Genomic DNA, 27,683 nt, shown 5'->3' on the forward strand with positions numbered 1-27,683 from the left:
AACTGAGAGTTCTAGAGGGGAGGGGGGTGGGAGGATGGGTTAGCTTGGTGATGGGTATTGAGGAGGGCACGTTCTGCATGGAGGACTGGGTGTTATGCACAAACAATGAATCATGGAACACTACATCTAAAACTAATGATGTGATGTATGGGGATTAACATAACAATAAAAAACATTAAAAAAAAAAATCCAGTGCATTCACTTCCTAAAGATGCTGTTAAAAAAAAAAAAAGTTACCACAAACTTGGTGGCTGAAAACAGTAGCAATTTATTCTCTTATAGATCTGGAGGCCAGAAGTCCAAAATCAGTTTCACTGGGCCAAAATCAGAGTGCTGGCAGGCCCACACTTCCTCCAGCGTTGCTCTGTTCTTTGCCTTTTCCAGCTTCTGGTGGCTGACTGCATTCCTTGGCTTGTGGCCACATCTCTCCAACTTCTGCCTCCTCTGTCAAATCTCCCTCTGCCTCTTAGGATACTTATGATTGGATTTAGGGTCTACCTAGATAATCCAGGATAATTTCCCCATGCCAAGATTCTTTGATTTAATCACATCTGCAAAGACCCCTTTTTCTTGGATGACATTTACAGGTTCCAGGGATTGGGTCCTAATATCTTTGTGTGGCCATTTTTTAGCCTACTATAGCCAGAGTCAAAAAAAAAAAAAAAAAGAAAGAAAAAGAAAGAAAGAAAGAAAGAAAGAAAGAGAAAAAAGAAAGAAGAAAGAAAGAAAGAAAGAGAAAGAAAAAAGAAAGAAGAAAGAAAGAAAGAAAGAAAGAAAGAAAGAAAGAAAGAAAGAAAGAAAGAAAGAAAGAAAAAGAAAGAAAGAAGAAAGAAAGAAAGAAAGAAAGAAGAAAGAAGGAAAGAAAGAAAGAAAGAAGAAAGAAAGAAAGAAAGAAAGAAAGAAAGAAAGAAAGAAAGAAAGAAAGAAAGAAAGAAAGAAAAGAAAATATTGACCAGAACAAAGTTAGTAACTCTACCTGGACTAGGATCTACCATTCTCGGATAATCACTCCTTAATCAGTATCCTGGGAAAGATCACACATCTATCTTTTAATAGCTGCTTGGGAAATCACTCCAGAAATGTATAAAATCACTCCAGAAGTATATGAAATGTTATTACTGACTCTCTAAGAAGAAATAACCCAGGGCCCACACATAGAAAAATGAAATTATTTAAATCTCTCAAAGGATGTTATTCTTAGGACACACCTACCTGTAGGTACTTGCGTTCTGGGTCCCGTCAACATAGAAATAAGCAGGCATGAGTGCTGCAAGGTGGGATCCCCCAAGAAGCAGACTCTGATATGGAGTTTGGTATGTAGCATGTTTATGAAGGAACACCCTTGGGACCAGCAGCAGTGGGAAGGAGAGGAAGGAAACAGGAGTGGGCAGAGGGAGAAATTGAGCTGTCGTGTAGACCCAACAACAGTATTGGCCAAAACTACATATCCAGAGCTTTGGAGCTGAAATGATCTTCAGAGTTATCCTGATTTGGAGCAAGATGATGATGGCTTTACACTCCCACATCAACTAAGTCACTGGATGTGAGTCAACCAGAAAGAGGTGTGACTTTGGGCAGGCAGCTGAGATAGTCCCTGAAAAAGCTGAACTCTGGAGGCCATCTGCTGACTGCATTCCCAGCAGCTAGGCAACAAGTCCTTCCTTGAAGGGGCATCTGGGCCATGCATCACACTTTCCATTGTTTCAGGAGAATACATTCTCTGTCATCACTGAACACTGAGGCATCATAATGGAGAGATCTCAGGATACATAAAACTTCCAGAGTGGAATGTGGGTGGCTACAAAGTATCATGTTTGGTTTGTTTGTTTTTTTTATTGAGAGTTTTGTTTATTTGGCTGTTACTCATCTAAGATGCTTTCAAGAAACTTGCCATCTTAATTCAGTTTCTTTAAAAAGAAACATCACAAGGAACAAGATAAAAATGTCCACTCACCACTCCTATTCACTGTTATGCTGAAGGGTCTAGCCAAGGCAATTTGGTTACAAAATGGAATAAAATGAATCTGGATTGGAAAGAAAGAAGTAAAACTATTTCTAATTCCAGATGACATGATCTTATATAGAGAAAATCCCAAGGAATCCACTTAAAAAACTATTAGAATTAGTAAGTTTGCAGGATACAAGATCAATATACAAAGATCAACTATATTTCCCTATACTTGCAAAGGACAATCTGAAAATGAAATTAAGAAAACAATTTCATTTATGATAGCATTAAAAATAAAATATTTCAGAATAAATTAAATAAAAGCAATACAAAATTTATACTCTGAAAACTACAAAACATTGTTGAAAAAATGTAAAGAAAACCTAAATAAATGGAAAGACATCCTATGCTCATGGATAAGAAGACAGTATTAAGATGTTAATATTGTCCAAAGTAATCTACAGATTCAATACAATCTCTACCAAGGACCTTTTTTGTAGAAATGGAAAAGCTCATTCTCAAATTCATATGGAATTACAAGGGGGTCCAAATAGCCAAAACAATCTTGAAAAAGAATAAAGTTGGAGGACTCACACTCCTGATTTCAAAACTTACTACAAGGCTACAGTAATCAGAACAGTCTGGTATTAACATAAGGATAGACATATAGACCAATGGAATAGAATTGAGAGTCCATAATCCCATAGGTCTATGGCCAATTGATTTTTTTTTATGTCAATTATATCTTTTTTTTTTTAATTTTATTCTTATGTTAATCCCCATACATTACATCATTAGTTTTAGATGAAGTGTTCCATGATTCATTGTTTGTGCACAACACCCAGTGCTCCATGCAGAATGTGCCCTCCTCAATACCCACCACCAGGCTAACCCATCCTCCCACCCCCCTCCCCTGATGGACACTGGGGAGGGTGTGTGCTCTGAGAGCCAATTGATTTTTGACAAGGGTGCCAAGACAATTCAATGAGGAAAGAAGTCTCTTTGATAGACGATGCCAGGATAACTGGATATCTACATGCAAAAGAATGAGGTTAAACCCTTGGATCACTCCTTATTCAAAAATTAATTTGAAATGGATCAAGACCTAAATAACTCACCGTAAAAGTCTTAGAAGAAAGCATAGATGGGGCACCTGGGTGACTCAGTCAGTTAAGCGTCTGCCTTTGGCTCAGGTCATGATCTCAGGGTCCAGGATCAAGCCCCACATAAGGCTCTCTGCTCAGCAGGGAGCCTGCTTCTCCCTCTCCCTCTGCTGCTCCCCCTGCTTGTGCACTCTCTCTCTCTCTCTCTCTCTGCCAAATAAATAAATAAAATCTTAAAAAAAAAAAAGAGGAAGAAAGCATAGGTATAAATCGTAGTGACCTCAGAATAGGCAATGGTTTCTTATATGACAATAAAAGTATAAGCAACAGTAACAACAAAATAGATCAGTTGAATTTCTTCAACTTAAAAATTAAAAGCCTTTGTGCTTTCTAAGAATATGACTAAGAAAGTGGAAGGAACCCACGGAATGAGAAAAAATATTTCAAAATAATATAGATGATAAGGAATTTGTGTCTAGAATATATAAACAACTATTACAACTTCATAAAAGGACAAACAACCCACTTAAAAATGGACAAACAGGGACACCTGGGTGGCTCAGTCAGTTAAGCATCCAACACTTGATTTCAGCTCAAGTCTTGATCTCAGGGTCATGAGTTCAAGCCCCGTGTTGGGCCATGCTTGGCGAGGAGCCTACTTTTAAAAAATGGACAAAGAATCTAAATAGACATTTCTCCAAAGAAAATATGTAAATGACCAAAAGGCACATGACAATATGCTTAACATTGTTAGCCATCGGAGAAATGCAAATCAAAATCACAGTGAGATCCTTCACATTCACTGGAAAAGCCATAATCAAAAAGATAGAAAGTAGCAGGCATTGGTGAGGATGTGGAGAAACTGGAGCCCTGACACCCCACTGGTAGAAATGAAAAATGGTGCAGCCACTCTGGAAAACAGTCTGACAATTCCTCAAAAGGTTAAACACAGAGTTACCATAGGACTTCATAGTCCCACCTCTATGTATATATCCAACAGAAATTTAAAAGAAAAAAGTATGTCCATAAAGAAATGCATATGTAAGTATTCATAGCAACATTGTTTCTAATAGCCAAAAAATAAAACCAACGCAAATGTCCCTCAACTGATGAATGGATAAATAAACTTGTCTAGCCACACAATGGGCAATTATTAGGCAAAAAGGAAGGAAATATTAATATATGTTACAATGTGGATAAACCTTGAATACATTATACTAACTGAAAGCTAGACAGGAAAAGCTACATACTTGGGATTCCATTTATATGAAATATCTAGGATAGGCAAATCTGTAAAGATAGAAAATAAATGAGTGGTTGCCTAGGGCTATGGGAGGTAGCAGAGAAATGGAAATGACTGCTAATAGATATGGGGCTTCTTTTTGGGGTGATAAAAATGTTCTAAAATTGATCCTGGTGATTGTGTAAATCTGTGAATGTACCAAAAACCATTGAATTATACACTGTAAATGGGTGAATTGAATGGTATATGAATTATATCTTAGCTAAGCTGTTATTAAAAAAAATATTTATTAAGTACCTATACTATTCTAAATCAATTATTCTCTAGACCGGGAGCCACTGAGGTTATTGAACACCTGGTGGGATGTGATGTACACACACAAACCCATATCCTTCATCTCCTATATCTGACCAAACAAATATTTCTCAAATCTGTCCACTTCCATCTATCTCCACCAACACACGTAGTCCAAAGCACAATCACTCCAGCCTGGATTCTTGGATTGGCCTCCTACACACTCTGCTGTCTTGTCCCTCCTATCCTCTCTCCCACTGCAACTAGAGTGATCTTTATAAAAATGCATCATGTTGGACGCCTGGGTGGCTCAGTCGGTTAAGCATCTGCCTCTGGCTCAGGTCATGATCTCAGGCTCCTGGGATCAAGCCCCGTGTTGGGCTCCCTGTTCAGCGGGGGTCTGCTTCTCACTCTCCCTTTGCCCCTCCACCCTGCTCCTGCTCTCTCTCACTCGCTCACACGTGCTGTCTCTCTCTCAGATAAATAAAGAAAATTTAAAAAATCCATCATGTCAAAAGTTTCAATGACTTCCTGTTGCCCCAAAATAAACCCCACAATCTTTCCAATGGCCTACTCAATCAACTTCTGCAGTCCTGAGTTCTCATCACACATCAGCCACACTGACCTTCTGTCAGTTCCTCACCCTTCCCACCCCAGGGCTTTGGTCCGCCCTGTTCTCTCTGCCTGCAGAACTCTTGCTACCTCCTACTCCTACTTTCTACTTACCTTTCACTCTCAGTTGGAAAAAAAAAAAACAATCACACTTCTTGGGGAAGTCATCTTTGATCCCCTACCCTCTGGAAGCAATCATATCACCTCATTACATGTTCTTATAATGCCTATAAGTGTCCTTCCAGCACTGATCCCATTGTCCCTACATCCTTACTTCTGTAGTTATTTCCTACTGTCCCATAATCCCATTTAAGCTTCATGGCAATAGGATTGATGTCCGTCTTGTTCATCTTTTTTATCCACAAAACCTAACAATGTACTCCTCATAGAGAAAGTAGAGAATAAATATTTGGTGAATGAATGAATAAATAAATGGAGGGTCTGACAGGTGCTGTGTGAGTGGGTCATACAGGGAATGCTACCATCATACAGATGAGGAAAGCAGCTGTTGGGATAGACAACTGGGAAGGCGTCCTGGAAGAGAGGGACTTAGAAAACAAGCTTAGGGTCACAGAGGTCGATGGAACTTTCAAAATCATCTTGTCCACATTCCTACATTTTTGAACTGGATTCTGACAGTCAGTTTGAAAAGTTGTATTACCCACCTAACCCCTATTGCTTCCAAACAGGATCTGTGGGATAAAACTCCAAACTTCTTGGCATGGCATACAAGATAAATGGCATACCAGATAAATAATCTGGCCACAGCCAGAGTCACCTACCATAATTACCACCACCAAGCACAGCAAATGACATGCCATTTCCCAAATAAGTCAATATATTTCTGTCTCAGGCCTTTGCATACAGCGGGCCCTCTGCCTGGGATGTCTCTCTCCTGCATTCTCACTTCCATGCCTACAAGTCTGACAAACTTCTACTTAGACCCTACAGAAACTTTACATCCTCTGTACAGCTTTCCCCAATGGTTCCTAAAAAGGAAAAGACAGTGTCTGACTTATCTCAGCACCCCCAGCACAGACACTGCACCTAGCCCAGGGTAGACACTCAGGAAACCATCATTACATGATGCAGCTTCCAGCCTGAAGCTGAATGATGGTGACCCCGGCCAAGCCACTGTGTCCTTCCTTTGACCAGGCTGGCTCAGCAGCCAGATGGTAATGACTTTCCATCCCCTCAGCCCAGGCAGGCTGTGAACAGTCACCGTCAAGTATGGTCCTCATCGGCCTGGCCCCAGGGCCTGAAGCTGCCTTGTTCCAACACATGATGACTTTTTAATTTCAAGCCTTTCGGTCCCTGGTGAGAGAGGTGGAGATGGGTCGGAGATGACATCTGGATCCTACAGATTCAGAGAGACCTTGGGCAGGAAGCAACCTTGAGAGGTCATCCACCCTGTGCCCAGCCAGATTCTCTCCTTTGCCCAGGCCCCAGGCCAGGCCCACTCCTTCAAGAAGCCTGCCTGGAATACCCCTGTCTGAGTCTCTCTCCCTACCCTCCAAAACCTCCAACAACATGTATCATTTACGAAATATCCAGGGGAAGGGGAGCGCTGATCCTTGGAAGCAGGCACTGGTTGAACTTGGAGCCAGACAAATACATTTGAGTCTTGGCTTCAATTCTCACAGTTGAGTATGTGACCTTGGAAAGATCAGTTTGGCCTCTCTGCCCTTCAGTTCCCTAAAATGGGGATCAATTCCTCCCCTGATGACTCACAGAGTTACTGAAAGGTTGAATGAGGTAATGAGGGAAAAAAAATACCCTTCGTAAAGTTGGCATAAAAGAAAGAGGATGTCATCCTACTTTCCTGCTTCCCAACTGCTCTCCTTTACAGAGTTAGCTCCCAAGAGTGGGCCCCGCCCCCACTCCTGACTCCCCAGGAATCTGTGGAACTGGGAGCTCCTTCAAGGCAAAGATTCCTTTGGCCTAACAACAAGCTGAGGACTCACCCTACAGAAGGTGCCTAGTGGGAGTTGTCTGAGTGAATGCAGGAGTCCAGGGCTGTGACTCAGGCATTGATCCCAGAGCCCATAGGAATCCCACAGACCAGCCTGTGTCTGGGTGAAAAGATCCTGACATCTTAGGGAGTTTCAAATGAGTGGCCACTTCTGTTTGCTCTCTTTTGCTCCATTTTTGGAAAATGAGTATTTGAGGTGAGCCCTCTAGAAGCAAAGATGCTGAGTAGGGGCAGCTGGAAGAAGGCAGGGTGGGCCCCTGGGTTTGAGGGCAAGCTTGGCAGCCCTGAGCTCTGCATTCAACACAGCAAAATAAATTGCTAGGTCTCTGGATGTGAGCCAGGAGGAGAAGGGACTGTGTTGCCTAATGAAAAGTCCTGGCTTGACAGGGGCCTTGGCTGGGTACCTCAGGAGCTGCTTGGAGAAGCAGATGCAAGCAAAGGCCACAGTAATTGTTCAAAATACATTCCTGGCATCTTTCCAGGGCAGGTTTGGAATGAGCCCCTGGTCTCCAGGATCCTAGCCACTGCTCTACTTGTTCAATTGGAGTTGATCGCTGCCCTGATCGGGAGGCAGTTTGAGGCCAGGCTCTGATGGCTGAGCCAACCCCCAAGAAGCCCACCTGCCCCCTGGCCCATGACAAGATCCAGGTATCAGGGGACATCTGCACAGTGCTTCCCAGCCAGGCACAAAGGGTCTCATGCCCCTCCTCCATGGTAGGTCCAAGATGGGACACAGCCCACGAGCTTTGAATGCAGGCAGTAGGAAGGTCGGAAGGCAGACTGGGCAGCGGAAACATAATTTCCGTTCCTGGGGCCAGGGGAGAGGAGAAGAGGAGTCAAGTTTTGAAAGCAGAATCACCATTTTTTATGCAGTGGATGAGAAGATAAGTTTTAGAGAAGGAAGATTTCAACCATCCACCACCCCTTCTTCAGTCCTGGATTTGGACAAACCCCAGCCTTGGCTGGTGCTCCAGGTCATGATTATGGTGGCCAGCAGTCCCTGGGCGACTAGGAAGATGTTGGGAATATTCTAAATGCCTCAGTAATGTTCCTCACACTGTCAACATTCCTTTGTTACCAGTTTGTCCATGTGTTATCCAGTTTATTTTTCATAATCACCTGGTGAGGGAGGCAGGACCCAGAACATTATACCCATTTCACAGATGAGGGTACTGAGGCCCAGAGAGGGAAGGAGTTAACCAAAACAACTTTGATTCCAATTTGCTAACAGGAAACATGGTATAAATAATCTAAAGAGCACTAGAAGTCAGTTACACTTAGGATCAAACTTCAGCTCAGCCATTTTTTGCACTGAAGACCCTGGGTCCACACTACTGACCATTTCAGAGCCTTATCTGACAAGTAGGGACCATAGTGCCTCTCTCATCGGGCTGTCCATGAGTATCAAATGGATGAAATAATTATGGAAGTGTCAGGCACATTTCTTGGCACACACTGTAAGTACTCAATATTTTTTCTGTGCTAGATTTGTAAATTGTTCACTCCCAACAGAATATGAGGTGATGTTTGAAACTTAGCACGAAGAAATCAGAACAGTGCGTGTGTCAGGGATGGAGAGAGGGGAAGTCAATGGGTATCAGTTATGTTTTCAGTGCTTTTTTATTAAATTATTTCACATTTTCATTCATATTTTTAAACAAAAGAAAATCACATAAAATGTAAGACAGGGATACAAAAACAATTTAAGAGGAATAGAAAAACGAACATGACCAGACGTAGCAGAACAGAAAGCATTTCTGGGTGTGGCACTTAGCTTTGAGTTTACCCTGTAAGGGGGCTGAGTTTTAACTTACCAGTAACGGACAGCAGGCACATTTGTCCACAAAGTCTCCCCAGTCCAGCTGCAAGGAGTCACTCTTGCAAGGACCCTTACATAAGCCACACCAGGTCACAAAGTGAAGTGATTTTGCCAAAGGCAGAAATCTTGTTTAGGAATGTTTCTCATTACAGAGGTCACCCAGGACTCTGGCTGCTTGTCCCCAGGTCATGCTGTCGGAGAGAGCTCACTCCACTTAGGGAGCAGGACCAAGCTGTCAGCTGCCTGAGTGTCCCTCCCCCACTGACCACACCTGGATTCCCACAAGGGCTGCTTCCTCCCCAAACCCCACCCCCCCCCCAGCCCCAGCTCTGGGTCCTTAATTGCTGTGGCATTTAGGAGTCTCTGGGAGGGTCTGGGACCCTCTGCCCACCCTATCCTTCCCTTTTTGCCTTGCTTTAGCATCTCCTGCCTCACTAATGATGACATTTTCACCAAGTGGCAATGACAGGAGAAATTAGTTCACAGCCTTTGGCAACTGAACATTGAGCATTCAGATTAAACTTTCAAAAGGAAAATATAATCTGCGCATGCAGAGAAATCATTTGGTATTTGGGAAAGACTTCAGGGTGGAACAGTCAGAACAAGCCACAGACCCTCCAGGGGGGCAGAAGGGGAGGAGAGCAGGGGAGCTGGGAGAAACAGACAGACCCGCACAAGCGGAAGCACGCGACTGGACGCATATGCAAGGTGGAGGGTCCATGTCTGCTCTTGACTACAACCAAAAACTGACAAGGAGCTCTGTGGTTTAATGAGCCCATCAGGCTGGGGCTGCGCTGACTGCAACATTTCAGCTAATTGGCCACAGCATTTCTCTTCTACCAGTTCCCCTCTGGCTTCCCCACTCACCACCCCCCTCTTCCCAATCACCGAAAATTATTAAGAAAGCTTGGCATTCAGCAGGACATGAGATTGCTTCTCCTCATGTGCCCCTGGCACTCTTATCATTGTTTTTAAAGTCAGGGAATTAGAACTTATGAAAGGCTCTCCCTGCAAGTGGACTGTACAGACAGATGCCCATCTGATAGAGAAAACTCCTACAGGGCACGGCGTGCTCTCACTTTCTTCTGCATCCCCATACACGGAGCTGACAACATCCAGAAACAACTATTTATTGCCCCCCCCCAGAGCTGCCATATTGTTGTGCACTGCACAACAGGGTGTCTATTGATCTTCTAGCATTGGGCAGTGTACAACCTGCACAACCCTTTCCAGCAGTTCAGGAATTCCTATACCTGAGTCTATTTTCGCACTCACAATGCCTAGCACAGTGCCTGGCTCCATATGAATGTAAGAGCTACTCAAAATAATAATAATAATAATAATAATAATAATAATAATAATAACAACAACAACAACGGTACGTTTAGTTTAATTTAAAATCTGAATTTCCACAGTCTGGTTTTTCTCCACCATGGCCATCAGGCTAGACTTCCTGTGCACAAAGGAATTCTCAGGCTGGCTCTGACTCTTTCCAGTTTCCTGGTCTCTAGGCCTTGGTTTCCCCTTTTGTAAAATGATACTTCTAAACCCCCTTCCTGCACTCTCATTCAGGCTAGAAGGAGAATTCTCCAGCTTAAATCCACAGCAGGAATGACTGATACTTCTCCCTCTCCATTCCTTGGTTTTCTGTGTTGGATCTATTCTCAGCCTGGCTTTCACTTCATGGTAGCAAAATGGCTGCCAGGAACCCGAGGCCTTCGCAGCTCCCAGGGGAGAAGGACACAGCGGAGAGTCTTAACAATCTAAAACGAAGCTCTGAAATTCTAGCTCAGTGGGAAAATTCAATCACATGCCCTCCCAAGGACATTCTGGTTGGCCAACTAGTCCAGACCCACCCCAGCCAGAACTTCCTAGGTTAAGATTTGGGAAAAGGTGGCTTTCCAGACAAAATACTGGGGGGGAGATGGGAGCTGGGCTTCTCCAAAATAAGGAATGGCTCCCAGGACCCCTGAGAGGCCAGAAGAGGTCAGGTTAAGTCCATTTGTGAGAGTTCTGGTATATTGAGCTAAAAGAATAAATGCCAAAAGACAGTTATAAAAATAATGAGATATTCTTCATGTATACTTTCAACAAGCAAATGTTTTCACACAAAGAAACTAATACAGTATAGTGATGTTAATCTCAAGATAAATACAGAGTTGATGCAAAACGTTAATTCCCAGAGCACTGCCAGCTATGTGCCCCATTAATGGAACACACGTTTCGTCCTGAGGGGTGAGTATGCCTTCACAGTGCTGTGGGTGGGCCCCTGACTGGGAGCCGGGCCACTGAGGACACCATTCTCCTCACAGCCACTGTCGATTTGTATGGTTTTCGTGACAATTTTCTTTTTCTTTTTTTTTTTTTTAAGATTTTATTTATTTATTTGAGAGAGAGAGAATGAGAGAGAGCACATGAGAGGGGGGAGGGTCAGAGGGAGAAGCAGACTCCCTGCCGAGCAGGGAGCCCAATGTGGGACTCGATCCCGGGACTCGATCCCGGGACTCCAGGATCATGACCTGAGCCGAAGGCAGTCGCTTAACCAACTGAGCCACCCAGGCGCCCTCGTGACAATTTTCTAACAGCTGGGAGTGAAGTGTCATGTGGAAGAGAGGCCTTTCTGCAATTCACGCTAAGTTACCACATGAATTTACAGCAGACTCTATCAGTAGATGATATCAAAAGTCTAATTTTGAGGCTCTTTTGTAAAAGTGAGGCAGAGTCCTTTTGGCTCACTCCTCCCATCCTCACAGGAACTCCTGAAGCTAAAACTAGGGGAGGACATTGTGGGGAGGAAGAGGGTGATGGCTGGGAAGTTCACCTACTGCAGTTCTTACTTTTAACTACGTTTTCTAACCCCTAATATTGTGGTTCTGGGACGCCTGGGTGGCTCAGTCGGTTAAGTGACTGCCTTCGGCTCAGGTCATGATCCCGGGTTCCTGGGATCCAGCCCCACATCAGGCTCCCTGCTCAGCAGGGGAGTCTGTTTCTCCCCTTCCCCCTGCTCATGCTCTCTCTCTCACTCACTCTCTCTCTTTCAAATGAATAAATAAAATCTTATATATATATATTGTGGTTCTTTCCCTTTTTTGGCTAATTTTTCAACAAAGTCAGAAACAACCTGGAGCAGGGTGAGAATGCTGTGGGCACAGGTGGGCAGAACCCAGGAGAAGACCCTGCAGGTTAATCTGAATCATCCTTCCTACTTATTTGAATCTGAAAGGTTTGAAGGTAATGGAGCAGATTGCTGTAAGGCTGGAAGGGCCTGCAGCCACTCCTCTCTCAGAGTAAGAGAAAGGCAGCTTTAGCTTAAAGCTTTCATTGGACATATTAGGAGCTGGGGACTTAACTTTCTGAATTAATGCAAGGAGAAAACCCCATTGTAACAGACACTTATTTTTTTGATGGGAGCAGACAGAACCCTTTGGAAGATGATAATGCTGAGAAGCTGGTGTGGCTTCTCAGGTGGGAGAGTGAGTAGGCCTATTCTAGTACCCATTCTGCACCTCGGAAGACCTCATTTTATAAGCTTATGAAGAAAGAGAATTGGGGAGTGGGGGAAGACAGCTATGGGGTAATTTGTCAAAGGTTTGGGGCTCTAAAAACAAACAAACAAACAAACAAACAAACAAAAACGTCTCTCCTGTCCTTTGGTTCTTTGCATTTCTCAGGCTGCCTGCAGAAGGGTGTTGCTGATTTTCTCTGACAAAGACTCATTCAACATGAGCTCAAATGAAAACATTAATAGTGAGCCGAGGGGGTAATTAGAGGGCCTGAGTTTAATTCTGCTGACATTATCCTGATTCTACTTGAAGGGTTGAGAGGGTCTTCCCACCCTCTAGTAAGCAATTACCCAGTGCCTGGGACCCACACCTGCCTGGGGGGCTGGCTACAGCCTTGGAATCAATCAGGCAGTATTAAAATGAGATGGGGGGCGGGGCGGGGAGGAGATGGGGACGGGCAGAGTAAAGCTCAGAAATGTATTTGCAGGAGAGCCAGCCGACTGTGACGGAGAGACTAGGGGACAGAAGGGAGAGGCCGCCCTGGGTTGTGGAAGGGACAACAACAAGCAAATAGAAAGCAGAGGAAGGAAGGGGAAGGGGCGGGGAAGAGTGTGCGGGCAGGTGGCGGAGAAAAAAAACAAGCGGAGGGCTGTAAGATGGATAAGAAGAGGGGAGCGTGCATAAAGAGGAGGGAGAGGTGACATGAAATGTAGGGAAGAGAAAGACTGAGAGAAGTGAGGGACAGAAGTGGCCGGGCCCCGGAGGCGCGAAGAGTAGGGAAAGGAGGGGACGGGGCAGAGACCGTGCGGGCAGCTCCCCGCTGTCGAAGCCCCGTCCTCTGGCCCACCCCTCAGCCCAGCCGCCCGAGGCCTGCCACAGAGCCCCGCAGAGCTGGCCTGGGAGGAGGGGCACCGCTAGGCCTCTGCCCGACGGGCGCCCCCAGGGAGGCCGCGGGGACCCGCGAGGGCCCGGGTCCGGCACTGGACAGGCATCCAGCGGTTTGTTGGGTTTGTTGGGAGCAGCGGCCGCTAGGCGGCAGTGGGGTGGGGGGAGGGGAGGCGGCCGATTGATCGCGGGCTGGAGCCGGGGGCGGGGGCGCCATCGATCCCGCGGCCACGGCTCCGCTGGCTGACTGAGGCGCTTCCTGGCGGCTCGCTCCCCACCGGGCCGGTGATGCCAAGATAAGTGGGAGCAATTGGGCCGGGCGACGCCGAGGCACATCTGCCCCGCGCGGGTGCCGGGGCCGGAGCTCGCGCAATTAGGGCTGAGTGTCTAAATCGGCCAAGTTCACCGCGGAGCATGTCCGGCGCCTTGTTTACCGCAGAGACGTGCTCTACCGGCTCCCCGCAGCCGCCCGCGGGGCCTCTGTCGGCGGGCGCGGGCCTCGGCTGTGCACGGGGGCCTCGCGGCGCCGGGCGCTCTCCCCCGCCCACGTCGGCGGGGAGCAGAGGTGGCAGCACAGCCCGCGGCAGCCCTTCCTGGGCCCGAGCGCCTGAATTCTTCAAGGAGCCTCCCCCTGGCTCTGTGACCCCGAGTGGGAGCTGCGCCAGCGCGAGCCTGTTTCTCTGCACCTCGGGGGGACGATGATCCCGCTAGCCCATCGGTTTTGAAGGACTCAATGGGATCTTTTTTTTTTTTTAAGATTTTATTTATTTATTTGAGAGAGAGAGAGAGCACATGAGAGGGGGGGAGGGTCAGAGGGAGAAGCAGACTCCCCGCTGAGCAGGGAGCCCGATGCGGGAGGACTCGATCCTGGGACTCGATCCCGGGACTCCAGGATCATGACCTGAGCCGAAGGCAGTCACTCAACCAACTGAGTCACCCAGGCGCCCCCTCAATGGGATCTTGTATGGAGAGGCTTAACGCCCAGGTCACCAGCACTGAGCCCTCCCTGAAGGCAGAACCGGAGTCGAGAAGTTCACCGCTGTATGTCCAGTGTCAAGTAGACTCTCGGACGGCTGGTAGATGCGCCACAAATATGTGTTAAATAATTGAAGGAATAAGAACCACTAAAACTACTAGTATAAGATAGCTTTCATTATGGGGCAGTCCTGTGTGCGAGCACGTGGTAGTGTCACGCACCATTAAATACCCACTTGGGGACAGGTGGTGTTATGCCTGCTTCACAGTGGAGAAGATTGAGGTCCGGACAGTTAAAGACCTTGCTCCGAGGTCCCCAACTAGTAAGTGAAGAATCAGGGCTTGAACACAGGCCCTCTGGTTTCACTCCCAGTTCCCCCACTCCTACCATAACGTTCACAGCTGCGTTTACACACCCAACTGCAAGTTACAGTTTAGCCTCTCAAGTGTCTTGGCTAAAGGCTGATTATTTCTTTGTATATTTTACCAAAATCAGTCTTCAGACTGTATTTTCTTTCATTTGTTCAACAATAATCTACAGGGAGGAGTATGTGTGGCATGCATATGCATGCATCACCTGGGAACACCCTAAATGGACTGAATGCGGTCCCTGCTTTCCAGAAGTGGGCGGACTGGGAAAGCAGGTACAGTCTGCTCTGGCTGTCATGACAGAATCCCACAGACTTGGGGGCTTAAACAATAAACATTTATTTTGTCACGGTTCTGGAGACTGGAAAGGGCCATGCAAGGTTGGTTTCTGGTGAGAGCCCTTTCCTTACGTTCCGGAGAGAGAGAGCTTTCTCTGCTGTCTCTTCCTCCTTTTATAAAAAGCACCAATATGGAATTAGTATGGCTATGACTTCATTTAACTTTAATTACCCCCCTAAAGTCCCTATCTCTAAATACAGTCACATAGGGGGTTAGGGCATCAACATATAAATTTGTGGGGAGGGAACACAATTCAGTCTATAACAGTAGGGCAGGGAGAGACAGAGGGAAAATTATTACTCATGCCCTTAATAAAGGTTAGCACAGATGACCAACAAAGCACTATGAAATCCAGAGAAGGGAGGAGCTGACTTCCTGCAGGGAGGGCTTGGGAGCCAAATCCTAGAATCATAGCAGAGCAGGGTAAAGTCAGAAAAGATAATATAACCCCACCATCTCATTTGTCAGATGGGGAAACTGAGGCCCAGGGAAGCGAAATCATGATTGCAGTACTGAACAGAAAGACAGATGGCCACCATCTTCTTGTACCCTTGGGCATCAGCTGCTATTTCCCTTGGTGGGGGCGGGTAGAGCCAAGAGTTCAGGCTCATCCATCCATTGTGTTGGGCTTCTCCAGGTAAGATTACTGAGGAAGGAGTGTTGGTGGGCTGGGCCTTGAGTATGGAGCCTGCTGCAAGCAGGGAGGTGAGGGAATCTGGCCCTGAGGGAAAAGACCGAATTTGCCCCCCACCCTCCCGGGAGCCTCCCTCTCCTTCCTCTTCCACCTTCACCTGGAAGCAGCAGGCCAGACTGGTGTGGAAGCCAGAGATGACCATGGAACCCACAAATAGCTTCTCTACCCCATGATAGCCTGTAAAGATAGCTTGGAAGGATTTTAAACAGGGGGAGAGGAGTACAGTTAGAAAGTCATCTTTAGGGGTGCCTGGGTTGCTCAGTTGTTAAGCGGCTGCCTTCGGTTCAGGTCATGATCCCGGGGTCCTGGGATCAAGCCCCTGCTCAGCAGGGAGGCTGCTTCTCCCTCTCCCTCTGCCTGATGCTTCCCCTACTTGTGCTCTCTCTCTGTCAAATAAATAAATACTTAAAAAAAAAAAAACATCTTTACCGGGGTGCCTGAACAGCTCAGTTGGTTAAGCGTCCAGCTCTTCATTTTGGCTCAGGTCATGATCTCAGGATCATCAGACTGAGCCCCACATCAGTCTCCATGATTAGCAGAGTCTGCTTCTCTCCCTCTCCCTCTGCCCCTCCGCGCACAGTCTCCCCCCATAAATAAATAAATAAATCTTTCTAAAAAGTCATCTTTACTTACTAATTCATCGAATTATGATTTATTGAGTGCCTACTATGTGCCACTCAATATATAGTAGCAAGAAAGACTTACGTATTTTGAGTATTACTATATTAAGTGTTTTAGGTAGGTTTTCTTATTTCCCCATTTAACAGAAGAGGGAAATGAGGCTCCAGCCAGTGTCAACTTGCCCAAGGTTGCACAGGTATTAAGTGGGCAAACCAGAATTCCCATCCAGGTGAGTCTGGCTGCAGGCTCTGCACTCTTTACCATTAACCTGTCCAGCCTCCCAAAGCTCCTAACAGCAACTTCCTCAATGGGGACAAATACAGATGAACTGCAGAGGTGTGAATATATGGGCCTCTTGGTTCAGCACATAAATTAATTCAAGGTGTCATTATTCTGCCCACTGATGACAAGCTGGAATGGCTCACTAATCACCCACAATGTCGACTATTTCTGACAGAGTCAGACCAAGTGGAAGCTGATGTCAGCAACCAGGGTCATGTTTATTCTGGACTCTGAGGCCCCTTCTCTCTATCCCCTGCATGTGCTGTGGGTGAATGTTTACATTACTTCACTTAGTGGCTTCTGAAGGCATAAATTGCTCATGGAACTGAGAGGTCTTGATATCACTGGGAGAGAGAAGTGGAAAACTTGCAAATGGACTTGGGGCCTATCTTCCAGTAGCATATGGTTCCTGACCATCTCCCAAGGGCCACAATTTATGTCAGGTGGACCTAGTACATAGGCTTAGAGGGAAGAAGGTTGAAGGAGCCAGTTCTTGCCTTCAAGTGGCTCCTGGGCCAATGATGGAATTCAGAGCTGTATACAAACGTAGTCTGTTTATTAAACCAGGGGAGTTGAAAGTGTATGAGCAGAAAACAACATCATTTCACCTCCCTCAGTCACTTCAGGATCTCTCTATGTACTCTGATTCATTCTCTTACACATCATGATAAAATCTCAAACAGGCCCCATCATTTTCCAGGCTTTTTCAATCACAACATCATTTTGTTTCCATCATTTTACACCACTATCTAATACACCTCTTCTGTTATTTGCCAGATAAAATTTTGGGCCTTCCAGGAATATATCTAAGGGGAAAGGAGGTTATGGAAAAGGGGCACTTTGTATGTCTTACTGTTGTCACTTGAGTTCCATCCCCTCAGAACGACCAAAGTACAGTTATCAGCCAGCGCTGTCCCCCTCCCCCACCCTTTCTTTTTTTTTTATTCTTATGTTAATCCCCATACATTGCATCATTAGTTTTAGATGAAGTGTTCCATGATTCATTGTTTGTGCATAACACCCAGTGCTCCATGCAGAATGTGCCCTCCTCAATACCCACCACCAGGCTAACCCATCCTCCCACCCCCCTCCCCTCTAGAACCCTCAGTTTGTTTTTCAGAGTCCATCGTCTCTCATGGTTTGTCTACACCTCCGATTTCCCCCGCTTCATTCTTACCCTCCCGCTACCTTCTTTTTTTTTTCTTAACATATATTGCATTATTTGTTTCAGAGGTACAGATCTGAGATTCAACAGTCTTGCACAATTCACAGCGCTTACCAGAACACATACCCTCCCCAGTGTCTATCACCCAGTCCCCCATCCCTCCCACCCCACCCCCCACTCCAGCAACCCTCAGTTTGTTTCCTGCGATTAAGAATTCCTCCTATCAGTGAGGTCATATGATACATGTCTTTCTCTGTTTGACTTATTTCCCTCAACATAATACCCTCCAGTTCCATCCACATCGTTGCAAATGGCAAGATCTCATTCCTTTTGATGGCTGCATAATATTCCATTGTATATATATATCACCTCTTCTTTATCCATTCATCTGTCGATGGACATCTTGGCTCTTTCCACAGTTTGACTATTGTGGACATTGCTGCTATAAACATCGGGGTGCATGTACCCCTTTGGATCCCTACATTTGTATCTTTGGGATAAATACCCAGTAGTGCAATTGCTAGATCATATGGTAGCTCTATTTTCAACTTTTTGAGGAACCTCCATCAGTTTTCCAGAGTGGCTGCACCAGCTTGCATTCCCACCAACAGTGTAGGAGGGTTCCTTCGCCTTTCTCCGCATCCCCGCCAACATCTGTCGTTTCCTGACTTGTTAATTTTAGCCATTCTCACTGGTGTGAGGTGGTATCTCATTGAGGTTTTGATTTGGATTTCCCTGATGCCGAGCGATATTGAGCACTTTTTCATGTGTCTGTTGGCCATTTGGATGTCTTCTTTGGAAAAATGTCTGTTCATGTCTTCTGCCCATTTCTTGATTGGATTCTTTGTTCTTTGGGTGTTGAGTTTGATGAGTTCTTTATAGATTTTGGATACTAACCCTTTATCTGATGTGTCATTTGCAGGTATCTTCTCCCATTCTGTCGGTTGTCTTTTGGGTTTGTTGACTGTTTCCTTTGCTTTGCAAAAGCTTTTTATCTTGATGAAGTCCCAATAGTTCATTTTTCCCCTTGCTTCCCTTGCCTTTGGCGATGTTTCTAGGAAGAAGTTGATTCGGCTAAGGTCAAAGAGGTTGCTGCCTGTGTTCTCCTTTAGGATTTGGATGGACTCCTGTCTCACATTGAGGTCTTTCAACCATTTGGAGTCTATTTTTGTGTGTGGTGTAAGGAAATGGTCCAGTTTCATTCTTCTGCATGTGGCTGTCCAATTTTCCCATTTGTTGAAGAGACTGTCTTTTTTCCATTGGACATTCTTTCCTGCTTTGTCAAAGATGAGCTGACCATAGAGTTGAGGGTCCATTTCTGGGCTCTCTATTCTGTTCCACTGATCTATGTGTCTGTTTTTGTGCCAGTACCATACTGTCTTGATGATGACAGCTTTGTAATAGAGCTGGAAGTCCGGAATTGTGATGCCACCAGCTTTGCTTTTCTTTTTCAACATTCCTCTGGCTATGCGGGGTCTTTTCTGGTTCCATACAAATTTTAGGATGATTTGTTCCATTTCTTTGAAAAAAGTGGATGGTATTTTGATGGGGATTGCATTGAGTGTGTAGATTGCTCTAGGTAGCATTGACATCTTCACAATATTTGTTCTTCCAATCCATGAGCATGGAACGTTTTTCCATTTCTTTGTGTCTTCCTCAATTTCTTTCATGAGTATTTTATAGTTTTCTGAGTACAGATCCTTTGTCTCTTTGGTTAGATTTATTCCTAGGTATCTTATGGTTTTGGGTGCAATTGTAAATGGGATAGACTCCTTAATTTCTCTTTCTTCTGTCTTGTTGGTGTATAGGAATGCCACTGACTTCTGTGCATTGATTTTATATCCTGCCACTTTACTGAATTCCTGTATGAGTTCTAGCAGTTTTGGGGTGGAGTCTTTTGGGTTTCCCCCCCACCCTTTCTTTCTGGGGTACTTCTGTGGATTCTTCCTTTGGCTTAGTCAGTGCCTCTCCTCCAGGTGGCCGAATGAACCTCAACCCTGGACTGGTTTCCAACAGTCCGCATGTAGCAGGCTGACTAATAGCTCCCCAGAGATGTCCACATCCAAATCCTCCCTGCAACCTGTGACCATGTTCCCTTACATAGGGTGATTAAGGTAAGGATGAAGGTAAAGATCTTGAGATTGAGAGATTACCCCAGACTATTTGAGTGGGCCCTGTATTATCACAAGAGTCTTTACAAGAGGGATACGAGAGGGTCACAGTCAGAGAGAAGATGTGGGAACAAAAGCAGAGGTCAGAGAGGAGAAAAGATGTTATGTTGTTGACTTTGAAGGCAGAGAAAAGGGTCCATGAGCCACAGATGAAAGTGGCCCCTAGAAACTGGAACAAACAAGAAAACGAATTCTCCCCCAGAGCATCTAGAAAGAAGTTAGTCCTGTGGACCTATTTTAGACTTCTGACCTCTGGAACTATAAGAAAAAAAAAATTGTGTTGTTCTAAGCCACTAAGTTTGTGGTTATTTGTTACAGCAGCAATAGAAAACTAACACACCACCCTTCTGTTAGGGTCTCTGAGCCCTTCCAGGAATGCCCCTGGACAGAATTAGTTTAAGATGACCTCAGGCTAGCTGTCTTCCAAAGGGTCTACCTCTGGTTCCCAGAAAACCTATCCCTTGACCCCAAACTGCTGGAAGTGTAGCTTTAACCATTGTGGGCCCCCTCTCCTGTCCACCACAAGGGGGCAGCACCAGCCACAGCTGCTCACGTTTTTTTGTTTGTTTTTGTTTTTAATTTTCTTTCTCCTCGGCCTGCCCCACCTTGGTAGATGGCAAGTTTAATAAGCAAGAAAACTTACATATGAGCTTGCCTTGAGCAGCCACAAGAACAAGTAAATTCCCACCCACCAGAGTCTTAAAAGTTTATAAAATCACATATTTAGTTCAGAAGGCCTCAGCATCTTTCTCAAGGCTATGTCCTTGGAACAGCTCCTAGTATGGGAATGGTGGGTGGAATGTAAATGCCAAGGACAGGAGAGGGGGTGAGGAGTCTCCAGTTGCCCGGGGCCAGCCCAAAGACCAACTGGCAGTCACATCCTTGCCCTCTCAATGACTTCCTCCAACAAAATCTCATTGTCCTGAATGGGGTTACATGGTCACTTTTACTGCAAGGGATGAAGGACAACTGAGTATTTGCCAAAAGGGAACAAGATTATCCTGATTAGAGTCAATCAATCTCTGTTCAGCAGGTGGGAGTAGGCCATCTCTGTGTAGAACACAAAATGGAAATTTGGGGAGCATCCAGAGATCTCATGCCAGGCCAGGCACCTAATTTATTAACATTGGCTTTCATGGGGCTCCTTCTGGTGGCTTACAGGCATCAGACGTTGCCCAGGTCCCCAGGAGGAAACAGAGCAAAGTCAACATGGCAGGCAATGAGTGGTGACTGTGGCCACAGGTAGGTTTATGAGTCTCCTCTTCAGGAACTTCCAGGTATTAGTTAGAGCAAGAAGATTTTTACAGAATGGATAAGAGATGTTGTGTAAGTAAATGAAGGAAAGAATTACAATGGTAGGCCAACATGAAGGGCCCTTCACAGGCTGCTGAGATCTGGTAACATCTGGGTCTTGGTGAGTAGGATCTGTAGACTCTGAGGTTATGTAGCCATAGAGCTGATGGATGAAGGTGGGGGGCTCCTGAGAATTTTAAAGACTGGCAGTTCCCTCTGATGGATGGCCCTAGTGGGTAGCAGGTTGATGGATAAGAGGATCTCACCATGATAAATTTCCAAGTCTAAAATTGAAGCAAAAAAAAAAAAACTAATTTCCTCCTATAGATAGATAATAACTGCTAATCTCAATTTTGCTCTACTTGATTTCGCTTTAGCAAGACCAGATTTTTTTCTGATTTTTCACAGGAAAGCTTCATTCATTTATCATCATTGAACAAGTCTTTTTATTATTATTATTCAAGTATAATTAACACACAGTGTTATAATAGTTTCAGGTATACAATATGATTCAATAATTCTATAAATTTCTCAGTGCTCATCAAGATAAATGTACTCTTAATTTCCTTTATTTTACCCTTCGCCCCACCCACCTCCCCTCTGGCAACCACCAGTTTGTTCTCTGTATTTAAGAGTCTGTATTTTTGCTTGTCTCTTTTCCCTTTGTTCATTTGTCTCTTAAATTCCACATATGAGTGAAATCATATAGTATCTTTCTCTGACTGACTTACTTCACTTAGCATTATTCCCTCTAGGTCCATCTATGTTGCAAATGGCAAAATTTCATTCTTTTTTTATGGATGAGTAATATTGCTGTGTGTGTGTGTGTGTGTGTGTGTGTGGTATGTTTATCACATCTTTTTTATCCATTCCTCTATGGGTGGACACTTGTGTTGCTATTGCAAATAACACTGCAATAAACATAGGGGTACATAATCTTTTCAAATGAGTGTTTTCATTTCCTTTGGGTAAATACCTAGCAGCGGAATTACTGAATCATATGGTAGTTCTATTTTTAACTTTTTGAGAAACCTCCACACTGTTTTCCACAGACTGTACCAGTTTGCATTCCCACCAACAGTGCACAAGGGTTTCTTTTTCTCCACAACCTCACCAACACTTGTTATTTCTTGTGTTTTTTATTTTAACCATTCTGACATTGTAAGGTGATATCCCATTGTAGTTTTAATTTGCATTTTTGCTAATTAAATTTGATAATTAATGATGTTGAGCAACTTTTCATGTGTCTTGGCAATCTGTATGTCTTCTTTGGAAAAATGTGTATTCAGGTCCTCTGTCCATTTTTTTTTTCTTTTTTTTATTAACACATAATGTATTATTTGTTTCAGGGGTACAGGTCTGTGATTCATCGGTCTTACACAATTCACAGCGCTCACCATAGCACATACCCTCCCCACGGTCCATCACCCAGCCACCCCATCCCTCCCACCCCACCCCCCACTCCAGCAACCCTCAGTTTGTTTCCTGAGATTAAGAGTCTCTTGTGGTTTGTCTCCCTCTCTGGCTTCGTCCCGTTTCATTTTTTTCTCTTTTCCCCTATGATCCTCTGCCTTGTTTCTCAAATTCCACATATCAGCGAGATCATATGATAATTGTCTTTCTCTGATTGACTTATTTTACTTAGCATAATACCCTCTAGTTCCATCCATGTCATTGCAAATGGCAAGATTTCATTTTTTGATGGCTGCATAATATTCCTCTGTGTGTGTGTGTGTGTGTGTGTGTACCACATCTTCTTTATCCATTCATCTGTCAATGGACATCTAGGTTTTTTCCATAGTTTGGCTCTTGTGGACATTGTTGCTATAAACATTGGGGTGCACATACCGCTTCAGATCACCTCATTTGTATTTTGGGGGTGAATACCTAGTAGTACAATTGCTGGGTCATAGGGTAGCTCTATTTTCAACTTTTTGAGGAACCTCCATACTGTTTTCTAGAGTGTCTGCACCAGCTTGCATTCCCACTGTGTAGGAGGGTTCACCTTTCTCCACACCCTTGCCAACACCTGTCATTTCCTGACCTGTTAATTTTAGTCAATCTGCTCTGTCCATTTTTAAATTGGATTATTCGGAGAGTTTTTGTTTTTGGTGGGGAGTTGCATTGCATAAGCTCTGTATATATTTTGGATATTAACCCCTTATCAGATATATCATTTGCAATATCTTCTCCCATTCAGTAGGTTGCCTTTTGTTTTGTTGGTGGTTTCTTTCACTGTGTAAAAGCTTTTATTTTGGTATAATCCCAGTAGTTTAATTTTGCTTTTGTTTCCCTTACCTAAGGAGACATATTTAGAAAAATATTTCTACAGCTATGTCAAAGAAATTATTGTCTATATTCTCTTCTAGGATTTTTATGGTTTCAGGTCTCACATTCCGGTCTTTCATCCATTTTGAATTTATTTTTGCATATGGTATAAGAAAGTGGTCCAGTTTCATTGTTTTGCATGTAGCTGTACAATTTTCTGTACACCATTTGTTGAAGAGACTGTATTTTCCCCATTGTATATTCTTGCCTTTTTTGTTATAGATTAATTGGCCATGTAAGCATAGGTTTATTTCTGGGCTCTCTATCCTGTTGCATTGGTCTATGTGTCTATTTCTGTGCCAGTACCATACCACTTTGACTACTACAGCTTTTTACTATCTCTTGAAATCTGGGACTGTGATACCTCCAGCTTTGTTCTTTTTCAAGGTTGCTTTGGCTATTCAGGGTCTTTTGTGGTTCCATACAAATTGTAGGATTATTTGTTCTAGTTCTGTGAAATATGTTGTTAGTATTTTGATATGGACTGCATTAAATGTGTAGATTGTTTTGGGTAGAATGGACATCAATATTGGTTCTTGCAACCCATGGCACAGCCTCTCGCCTTTAAACTCTTTAAACATAAGTCAAAGTCCAGATCCTATTTCCCTAGTTCTAGGAGACACACGCCATGCTTCTAAATGACTTAACGTGACCTCCTCTTACATGGTCTGAGGGGAGGAGGAAGCATCTTATCCCCAACTCTGAGTGGGTAGGAGAAACTTCTCAGCTGAAGTACATTCTCCAAACATTCCCTCTCGCACCTCTCCTACATCCCAACCTCTCTTTACATAGACCAGATGTAGTAGGGAGTTGTGCTGACAAAACCAGCTTCACAATCTGTCATCCTATCTTACACAAGTGGTTTGGTTCCCCCACTTAGATTATAAGACTCCTGGCAGCAGTTGTTCAGTTCTCAACCTTTGGAATCTCTGCTGGGACTCAGAGACAAAAAAAAAAAAAAAGTGGTCACATAAGAAGGATTGGCTCTGGAGGCCTAAGAGAGGAAAGAATGAAGCTCTGTAAAGGCTGATGTTTATGAATGCTTGCTGTGTGGAAACCATTACTAAGCACTTTGTATGACTTAACTTCACTTAATCCTTACACCAAGATCCTATCATCCCCATTTTACAGAAGAAGAAATTGAGACTGAGAGATTAAGTAATTTGCTCAGGGTCACATAGTAAATGGCCGAGTTTTGATTCAAATGAAGGCAGTCCACCCAGTAGTTAGAGTTTGGGGTCACGGCCCCAGGCTGAATTGTTCTGTATATTAGAAGGGAGAGAAATATGAAGTGAGGAGGGAAGGAGGAGGGTGTGCCAATGCAGCCAAGAACTGTGGTGAAGAGAAATTTCTAAGAAGGGGGTTTAGCTGGTTTGCCTTGGGATGTGCAGTGTAAAGCCCCTCCTCTCTTGCCCCTATGAAGACTTCAGCAAAGTGCAGATTGCTTTCTGAGGGCAAGTGCTGAGTCTGCATTTGGACTGGTGCAGGGTGAGAAAGAGAGGTAGCCTCAGCAAGGAGTCAGAGAAGGAAGGGGCTGCTGGCACCCATCTTTTGTTTTAGCTTAAAGTCATAGTTTTCTGATATGCAACACTATTTTAGTCATATGGACTTGGAGTTTTCAAAATTTTGTATTCATTCTTTTTTAAGGTGCTTTTTAAAGTTATCACTCAACAGTAACAGTTCATCACAGAAAACATGGGCAAGCCAAAAGAGCCAAAAGAATAAAACAAAAATGATCCTTGATCACACTACCCAGAGATAATCACGCCAAGCTTGTGATCTGCATCGTCTCACACTTTACACAAATATATCTTTCTTCAGTTTTATTTAAAAATGGAATCACACTGTCATATGGTTTTTTAATCTACTTTTTAAACTTAAGCAACTTTATGGGCATCACTTTAATAAATACTCTCCTTCAACATTTCACTATCTGCATTACAGACATTTCATTAAAGAACAAAGAAATACAGCTAATGAAACTCCTATTCTTATTTACGTGTAGTTTCCAATATTTTGCCCTTTCAAACAATGCTCTAATGAGCATTGTCATGGCTAATACTCTGTATATGGCCTGAATTGCTTTGTTAGGGTGCATTCCTAAATTGGGATTTCCAAATCAAGGGACGTGAACACTTTTGAGGTTTTTGATACAAATTTCTTTGGCTAATTCTTGACTCTCCTTGCTAATAATTTTATATCTAAAAAGGTAGATAGAGAAGAAATATTTTTCTGATTCTAATTCTGAACAGTAAGGAAATACTAGTTAATGATGCAGAAGTAATAGAATCTTAGGAGAAAGGCCTAGATTGCTAACATGTTAGCAATAGGACACCTTAGAGGAAGGGTCATACATGTAGTCAGCGGTCTGCATTAGATTTTAAAAAGGCAGCAGGGAAAGAGGGGGTGGAAAAATTACAGTCTGTTGAATGGAGATGTGAGAGAGTGCAGATTTTATAGAATGACTTATAATTACAGTCCCTTGGATAAAGATTGTGAGAGGCTATATATTTTGTTAAATGATTTTTTTAATGTAACTCTCTCCTTACAAATAATCCCAAGAAGAGAATGGGGTGGTAGCAGAAGATAGAGGGTAAACCTGTCCAGGAAACTTCTTATGAGGACTTTTAAGAGGAATGTTTAGGGAACTTTTACAGTTCTTTGAGATTATTTCACTCTGGGAGATGGGGAAAAGAGAAAGTTTATTCATGGAGTACAATAGAAAAATATGAGTAATAATTTTTTATTAGTCATTGCCTAAAGAATGTTTTAGTCTTGATGTTGTACTAGGTTAAATAACATCCCCCCCCCTTAAAATTCATATCCTCCTGAAACCTCAGAACAGACAATGATGTTGTGATATAATAAGAAGTATATATTTGGTCTTTGTTCCATGTTCTTGAGGCTCCTAAAACCCTTGGAGTTTTCTGAGTGAGGGGGTGACAGAGTGTCTCTTGTTATTCACAATAAGCACCTTTCAACCATACTGGAGCTTATGCTGATGAGGTGACTCAACGGGTCCCTAGATAGCTTCAAAATGGGGGCTGCTTGCCAGAGGAACCAACCATGTGATTAGAGGGCTGGAACTTTCAAGCCTATCCGCCCCCAAGACCTCCAGAAAGAGGAGAGGGGCTGAGACTGAGTTCAATTGCCAATGGCCAATAATTTACTCAATTACACCTGTGTAATGGAACCTCCTTAAAAACCACAGACAAAGGGGTTTGGAGAGTTTCTGAGTTGGTGAACACCTAGAGGTCCTGGGAGTAGAGTGTGAGGAGACAGCATGGCAGCTCTGCACCCTTTCCCCCATACCTTACCCCTGCATCTCTTTCATTTAGCTGTTCCTGAGTTGTAGCCTTTATAATAAACCAGTAATAGTAAATAAAGTGTTTTTCTGAGTTCTGAGAGCCATTCCAGCAAATTATTGTTGCTAGTTAGCAAACTAGCCCTGCTACCTGGAGGGCAGGGAAAGACTAAAGAAAGAGGCAGACCACTCCAGATTGGTAGGTATTTTTAATAAGCAAGGGAACTTACCTACAAGGTTTGTCTTGGGCATCCACAAGAGGAGTAGATCTCCACACCTACCTATCAGAATCTTAAATGTTTATACAGGGGCCTTAATTGGGTTCAGTCATGTACTCAGTCCAGACGGTCTCAACAACACCTTGCTCTCTCAAGGTTATGTCCTTGGAACAGCTTCCACTGTGGGAATAGTAGGTAGAGTGTACACTCCAAGGACAGGGAAGGGGGTAAGGAACCTCTGATTATACAAGTCCAGCCTGAGGGTCGACCAGTGGTCACATCCTCTTAATTGTGTCCTCCAACAATTGAATCCAAGGAGGGTGTTGTGGGAACCCCTGATGTATAGCCGGTTGGTCAGATATAGGAGGCACAGACTTACAAATGGCTTCTGAAGTAGGGAAGAAGGGAATCTTATGGGACTGAGCCCTTAACCTGTAGGCTCTGCACTAACTCCAGGTCGTTAGTGTTAAAAGGAACTAAATTGTAGGACACTCAGTGTTCACAGAGAATTAGAAAATTGCTTAGTGTGGAAACATTTGGTGTCA

The sequence above is a fragment of the Mirounga angustirostris genome, unplaced genomic scaffold, assembly GCF_029215605.1.
Source record: "Mirounga angustirostris isolate CCGP_5_RB_7025 unplaced genomic scaffold, mMirAng1.0.hap1 SCAF_16, whole genome shotgun sequence".
In the NCBI taxonomy this organism is placed as follows: domain Eukaryota; kingdom Metazoa; phylum Chordata; class Mammalia; order Carnivora; family Phocidae; genus Mirounga; species Mirounga angustirostris.